Consider the following 7,500-nt stretch of genomic DNA (forward strand, 5'->3'; position numbering starts at 1 on the left):
AACAAGGTTTTATTCAGTTAGACATGGTACAGTAGTAAAACAACAAATAAAAGGAACACGAACTCAAGCGAACGCTTATATTACGTGCCCATTACACGAATGGTGGAAAATATAAATGTGATGTCGGACAGAGAATATTCTAATATATGCTATGTCATTATGTGGGTCAAATACAGGGTCAAAATAAACCAAACAAAGAGTAAGACAGTGATGAAAAGGTGTTTTAATACGTGAAAAATATAGCTGAAGGAACTGGTGAAACAGAAAAAAACCTACACGAGGAAGAGTTTAACCAAATGCAGGTGGTTTGTTTGTTGGGGGAGAGTTATCAAAAAAGAAGACATATAGGTGAATGGACTAGAAAACACAGACACACACACACACACACACAACAGCAGAGATTGAAAAGGGGTGGGGTAGCTTAGTCGACAATGACATTGACAATGACACTGACAATTGTTTTATGACAATGACAATTATTTTCATTTTCGAGGGTAATGGTATAAGCACAAAAGGGCTGCTTGTTTATTTTGTAGAAAGCAGTCTCGGCATGTGCGGCTGAGCTGACTCCATCGTGACCTGAGGTTGTATTCACGACCTTGCTTTAGCACACAAAGCACATAGGCTGTGGATGTATTTGTCTAACTTAGCACATAGGCTGTGGATGTATTTGTCTAACTTAGCACACAAAGCACGCAGACTTTGGATGTATTAGTCGAACTTAGCACTTAGGGTGTTGATGTATTTGTCTAACTTAGTACATAGGCTGTTGATGTATTTGTCTAACTTAGTACATAGGCTGTGGATGTATTTGTCTAACTTAGCACATAGGCTGTGGATGTATTTGTCTAACTTAGCACATAGGTTGTTGATGTATTTGTCTAACTTAGCACATAGGCTGTGGATGTATTTGTCTAACTAAGTACATAGGCTGTGGATGTATTTGTCTAACTAAGTACATAGGCTGTGGATTTATTTGTCTAACTTAGCACACAACTGTGGATGTATTTGTCTAACTTAGCACACAGGCTGTGGATGTATTTGTCTAACTTAGCACATAGGCTGTTGATGTATTTGTCTAACTTAGCACATAGGCTGTTGATGTATTTGTCTAACTTAGCACATAGGCTGTGGATGTATTTGTCTAACTTAATAGCACACAGGCTGTGGATGTATTTGTCTAACTTAGCACATAGGCTGTGGATGTATTTGTCTAACTTAATAGCACACATGGTGACATGCTGTTGATGTATTTGTCTAACTTAATAGCACACAGGCTGTGGATGTATTTGTCTAACTTAATAGCACACGTGCTGTTGATGTATTTGTCTAACTTAATAGCACACAGGCTGTTGATGTATTTGTCTAACTTAATAGCACACAGGCTGTGGATGTATTTGTCTAACTTAGCACACAAAGCACGCAGGCTGTGGATGTATTTGTCTAACTTAGCACAAAGGCTGTGGATGTATTTGTCTAACTTAGCACAAAGGCTGTGGATGTATTTGTCTAACTTAGCACACAAAGCTCGCAGGCTGTGGATGTATTTGTCTAACTTAGCACATAGGGTGTTGATGTATTTGTCTAACTTAGCACATAGGCTGTGGATGTATTTGTCTAACTTAATAGCACACAGGCTGTGGATGTATTTGTCTAACTTAGCACATAGGCTGTGGATGTATTAGTCTAACTTAATAGCACACATGCTGTTGATGTATTTGTCTAACTTAATAGCACACAGGCTGTTGATGTATTTGTCTAACTTGATAGCACACAGGCTGTGCATATATTTGTCTAACTTAATAGCACACATGCTGTTGATGTATTTGTCTAACTTAGCACACATGCTGTGGATGTATTTGTCTAAGTTAGCACACAGGCTGTGGATGTATTTGTCTTATTTAGCACACAGGCTGTGGATGTATTTGTCTTATTTAGCACACAGGCTGTGAATGTATTTGTCTAACTTAGCACACAGGCTGTGGATGTATTTGTCTAACTTAGCACATAGGCTGTGGATGTATTTGTCTAACTTAATAGCACACATGCTGTTGATGTATTTGTCTAACTTAATAGCACACAGGCTGTTGATGTATTTGTCTAACTTAATAGCACACAGGCTGTTGATGTATTTGTCTAACTTAATAGCACACAGGCTGTTGATGTATTTGTCTAACTTAATAGCACACAGGCTGTGGATGTATTTGTCTAACTTCATAGCACACATGCTGTTGATGTATTTGTCTAACTTAATAGCACACAGGCTGTGGATGTATTTGTCTAACCTAATAGCACACATGCTGTTGATGTATTTGTCTAACTTAATAGCACACATGCTGTTGATGTATTTGTCTAACTTAATAGCACACAGGCTGTTGATGTATTTGTCTAACTTAATAGCACACAGGCTGTTGATGTATTTGTCTAACTTAATAGCACACAGGCTGTGCATATATTTGTCTAACTTAATAGCACACATGCTGTTGATGTATTTGTCTAACTTAGCACACATGCTGTGGATGTATTTGTCTAACTTAGCACACAGGCTGTGGATGTATTTGTCTTATTTAGCACACAGGCTGTGGATGTATTTGTCTTATTTAGCACACAGGCTGTGGATGTATTTGTCTAACTTAGCACACAGGCTGTGGATGTATTTGTCTAACTTAGCACACAGGCTGTGGATGTATTTGTCTACCTTAGCACACAGACTGTGGATATAATTGTCTTACTTAGCACACAGGCTGTGGATATAATTGTCTTACTTAACACACAGGCTGTGGATATAATTGTCTTACTTAACACACAGGCTGTGGATATAATTGTCTTACTTAACACACAGGCTGTGGATATAATTGTCTCCCTTAGCACACAGGCTGTGGATGTATGTGTCCAAGTGGGTATACGCCCTTAATGTCACAGCCGGGACGGACACAGAAGGTTTCAACGAGAAAGAAAGCATCTTGAAAAACTGCAAGCGCAAGGGGATCGCACACCGGGACAACAGTTTTCATCCTAAATGATCAGTCCCATGTGCCTGTGTTGAGACAGGCCAAGTTGGGTCTTACATATCTTAAGTCTGACCCGAAGCGGAAATTCGGTTACTTAAAGTAGAACGCTTGGACGAAAAGTGAAATTATTGCCTGTCCCGTCATGATTTTTAATGTTGGGAATTTAACAAGTACCGTAAACTACCTTGTAAACGCCCAGTATGGAGCTAACGCCCACCTCCTACTTTGGGTAAAAAAAAAGGTGTATAGGGTACTGTACATTGTAACCCCCCCCCCACATCCCTCCCCTAACACACAGCCCCCCGCCCCGCCCCCCCCCCCCCAACATTTATTCCAAAAGTGCAAATAAACCCACCCTGTTTCTAGATGATTCTAATCTTCTTTACAAAATACAGAGATATCATTAGAGTGAATAATAACAAGATGCTGCAATGCAGTCATACCGGCGAGTTCATACATTTGCCACTGCAGTCTCTGGATAGCCATGCCAAAAGTGGACGACAATTTGAGAGACCCATCTAATGTTTAAGAGGTCGGCCTTAGGGGATTGAAAGAGATCGAGTGAACTGACTGTTTGTTTAATACCCCACTGTGTTTGACACGTATCTTACCCCCTCCCCCCTCCCCAATGTTGCTAGAACTGACTACAATTATGATATTTTAGTTTGTGCAAGTTTATGATTTGTATTCAGACACACGCGCTGCTGCTCGTAACGCTGGATATACGAAGCAGATCTTGAGTCATCATTGTCATTTGTGATATGAGCATTTGTTCAAAAACTGTAACACAAAAGGATCGTTGTGGTTAGTTTCCATGTTCCATTCTGGCGAGGCCCTTGCACACACAAGAACGCGTCTGTATCACAGAGAAGGAGACATAGAGGTTAAAGCCATTTTGCACAGAAACAAACCCTACTATCATTCTCGTAACAAGTGATCAGAATAATACCGCTATTTCTCACGAGGAACAGATTCTGCACAGGATACAGTACCTGGTAAATGCCCACCCCCTACTTTAGAGCGAAATTGGCGCATAAGGGGGGGGGGGGGGGGAGGGGGTAGGCGTAAACTACATGGTAGTTTACGGTATATTTAAACAAACGCATTGACTGATATTCATTTTGTAAGCAAAAATAGAATGTTTAAAACTCGGCATCAGCGAAAATATTTGTGAAGCATGCAATGATGGAATTTATGCTCAACAATTTTGTCAGTGGATTAAAGTGGCTGGCGTATAATCTAGCGTTGAGTCAGGGGGTGCTGTGATACCATCAACATTCTCATCTCTTGGCTTTGTGTAAAGGAACTGAACTTACTCAAAGCCATCGGGCATGTGTCTGACCTCAGGGCTGTCCTACATTTAGACAGCTTGACCGTTACATGGAGATGTCATTTGTTGGTAACTTTACTTACTGACTGCCCGTTATGCCTGTTGGCATGTAGGGCAGCAACGAAGGACCTCCACTCCTGTCTGTTCTGGGCGAGTCTCTGGATGGTACCCCACGTTTGGTTCAGGGTCTTCAGTTCTCCCTCAACCGTTCGTCGCCAGGTGTTATTTGTTAGTAAGGGTAAGGCGAAAAGCAAAACACAAAACCCTGTCTGCCAGTCTGTCTTTCTTTCTTTCTTTCTCTCTTTCTTTACTTCTGTCTTTCTTTCATTTCTTTCTTTCTTGGTAATTGTACTTTTTGTTCCTATTCATTCTGATATCCTTTTTTCTCGTTTTTTCTATCATAACATTGTTGGTCCTATTCTGTTCTTTAGATCTAACTACCAACAGTTCTTCTTGATCTTCTTCTTCTTCTTCTTCTTCAAATGTTCGTACATCCGTTCTTACCTTTTATGTTTCTCATGCCACCCTGCTTTTTCCAATAATGTCCCTTCCTTTGTGTTCTTTCCCTGTTTAATTCCTTTCCTCTTTCCCACCAACCCCTCCCCCACCCATCGGTTTCCGGTGTGACATCATGTCCCACACACGTTTTGCCTCCTGTTATTACATTTCTTCTTGCAGCTTTCATCGTTGTCCCAAAAAAGTTTTGTGTGTGTGTGTGTAAGATTCATTTTTATTTATGTCGTGTTTAGATGCCGTGCATGCGGTTACGACAGAGCTATAATCTTGGAGATTACGAGAACGACAATTTGATAACCTTTACCTTCTGCGTTTATCTGTGTTGCGCGCTTAAAAAGGAATAAAATTATGCAGATCATCATCGTAAACACGTCTTCACAGCGTGTGGCTCTCGCTGTGTATGTATGGCAATCCGAATGGTGCAAAAGTCCCTTTTAGCTCTTGATGTCTAAATAACACATTATTTAGCTAAATAACGCGTTATTTAGCTAAACAATGCTTTATTTAGCTATATCATGCATTATTTAGCTAAATAATGCATTGTTTAAATTAAACAATGCATTATTTACAGATACAGAAAAAAGAGAGCCCAGAGCACTAAATAATGCATTGTTTAGCATAAATAAGAGATTGTGTTTGTAAATAACTCATTATTTATAAATAATTACGCGTTTTCTCTAAACAATATATTATATGTAAATAAAGTGTTATTTAAATAAATAAAATATTATTTAGATAAATAAAATATTATTTATCTAAATAAAATATTATTTAGATAAATAAAATATTATATGTAAATAAAATATTATTTATCTAAATAAAATATTATTTATCTAAATAAAATATTATTTAGATAAATAATTTATTATTTAGATAAATAATTTATTATTTAGATAAATAATTTATTATTTAGATAAATAATTTATTATTTAGATAAATAATTTATTATTTACTGTTTTTGCCTTGAAATAGTATTATTACACTAAATAATGCTTTATATAGCTATATAATAGGTTTCCGCTATATAATTCATGATTTGGTAAATAATACATTATATACCGTAAATAAAATATTATATACCGTAAACAATTCATTGTTTAGCGCATCGCGAAGCCGTTTTTTCTCTTGTTGTTTTTTTCCACGTGTTTCCGTGGATCCACGAGAGCGCTGTTGATTCTCAAACTGACCAATCAGACAACTAGCATCTGTACACTAATTAAAGTCCCATTGTTGAGTGTGACGAAAACTCGTGGTGACGATTTTAAAACATGTTGGGTCACGCATGGTCCAATCTTACATGGTCCAATCTTACATGGTCCAACCTTACATGGTCCAACCTTACATGGTCCAATCTTACATGGTCCCATCTTACATGGTCCAACCTTACATGGTTCAACCTTACATGGTCCAATCTTGCATGGTCCAATCTTGCATGGTCCAATCTTACATGGTCCAACCTTGCATGGTCCAACCTTACATGGTCCAACCTTACATGGTCCAATCTTACATGGTCCAACCTTGCATGGTCCAACCTTACATGGTCCAACCTTACATGGTCCAACCTTACATGGTCCAATCTTACATGGTCCAACCTTACATGGTCCAACCTTACATGGTCCAATCTTACATGGTCCAATCTTACATGGTCCAACCTTACATGGTTCAACCTTACATGGTCCAATCTTACATGGTCCAATCTTGCATGGTCCAATCTTACATGGTCCAACCTTGCATGGTCCAACCTTGCATGGTCCAATCTTACATGGTCCAACCTTACATGGTCCAACCTTGCATGGTCCAATCTTACATGGTCCAACCTTACATGGTCCAATCTTGCATGGTCCAACCTTACATGGTCCAATCTTACATGGTCCAACCTTACATGGTCCAATCTTACATGGTCCATATATATTATTGGACCATGTAAGATTGGACCATGCAAGGTTGGACCATGTAAGGTTGGACCATGTAAGGTTGGACCATGCAAGATTGGACCATGTAAGGTTGGACCATGTAAGATTGGACCATGCAAGGTTGGACCATGTAAGGTTGGAACATGTAAGATTGGATCATGTAAGATTGGACCATGTAAGGTTGGACCATGTAAGGTTGGACCATGCAAGATTGGACCATGTAAGGTTGGACCATGTAAGGTTGGACCATGTAAGGTTGGACCATGTAAGATTGGACCATGCAAGGTTGGACCATGCAAGGTTGGACCATGCAAGGTTGGACCATGTAAGATTGGACCATGCAAGATTGGACCATGTAAGATTGGACCATGTAAGGTTGAACCATGTAAGGTTGGACCATGTAAGATTGGACCATGTAAGATTGGACCATGTAAGGTTGGACCATGTAAGATTGGACCATGTAAGATTGGACCATGCAAGGTTGGACCATGCAAGGTTGGACCATGCAAGGTTGGACCATGTAAGATTGGACCATGCAAGATTGGACCATGTAAGATTGGACCATGTAAGGTTGGACCATGTAAGGTTGGACCATGTAAGATTGGACCATGTAAGGTTGGACCATGTAAGGTTGGACCATGTAAGGTTGGACCATGCAAGGTTGGACCATGTAAGGTTGGACCATGTAAGATTGGACCATGTAAGGTTGGACCATGTAAGGTTGGACCAT

The sequence above is a fragment of the Littorina saxatilis genome, linkage group LG14 (assembly GCF_037325665.1).
Source record: "Littorina saxatilis isolate snail1 linkage group LG14, US_GU_Lsax_2.0, whole genome shotgun sequence".
Lineage (NCBI taxonomy): Eukaryota > Metazoa > Mollusca > Gastropoda > Littorinimorpha > Littorinidae > Littorina > Littorina saxatilis.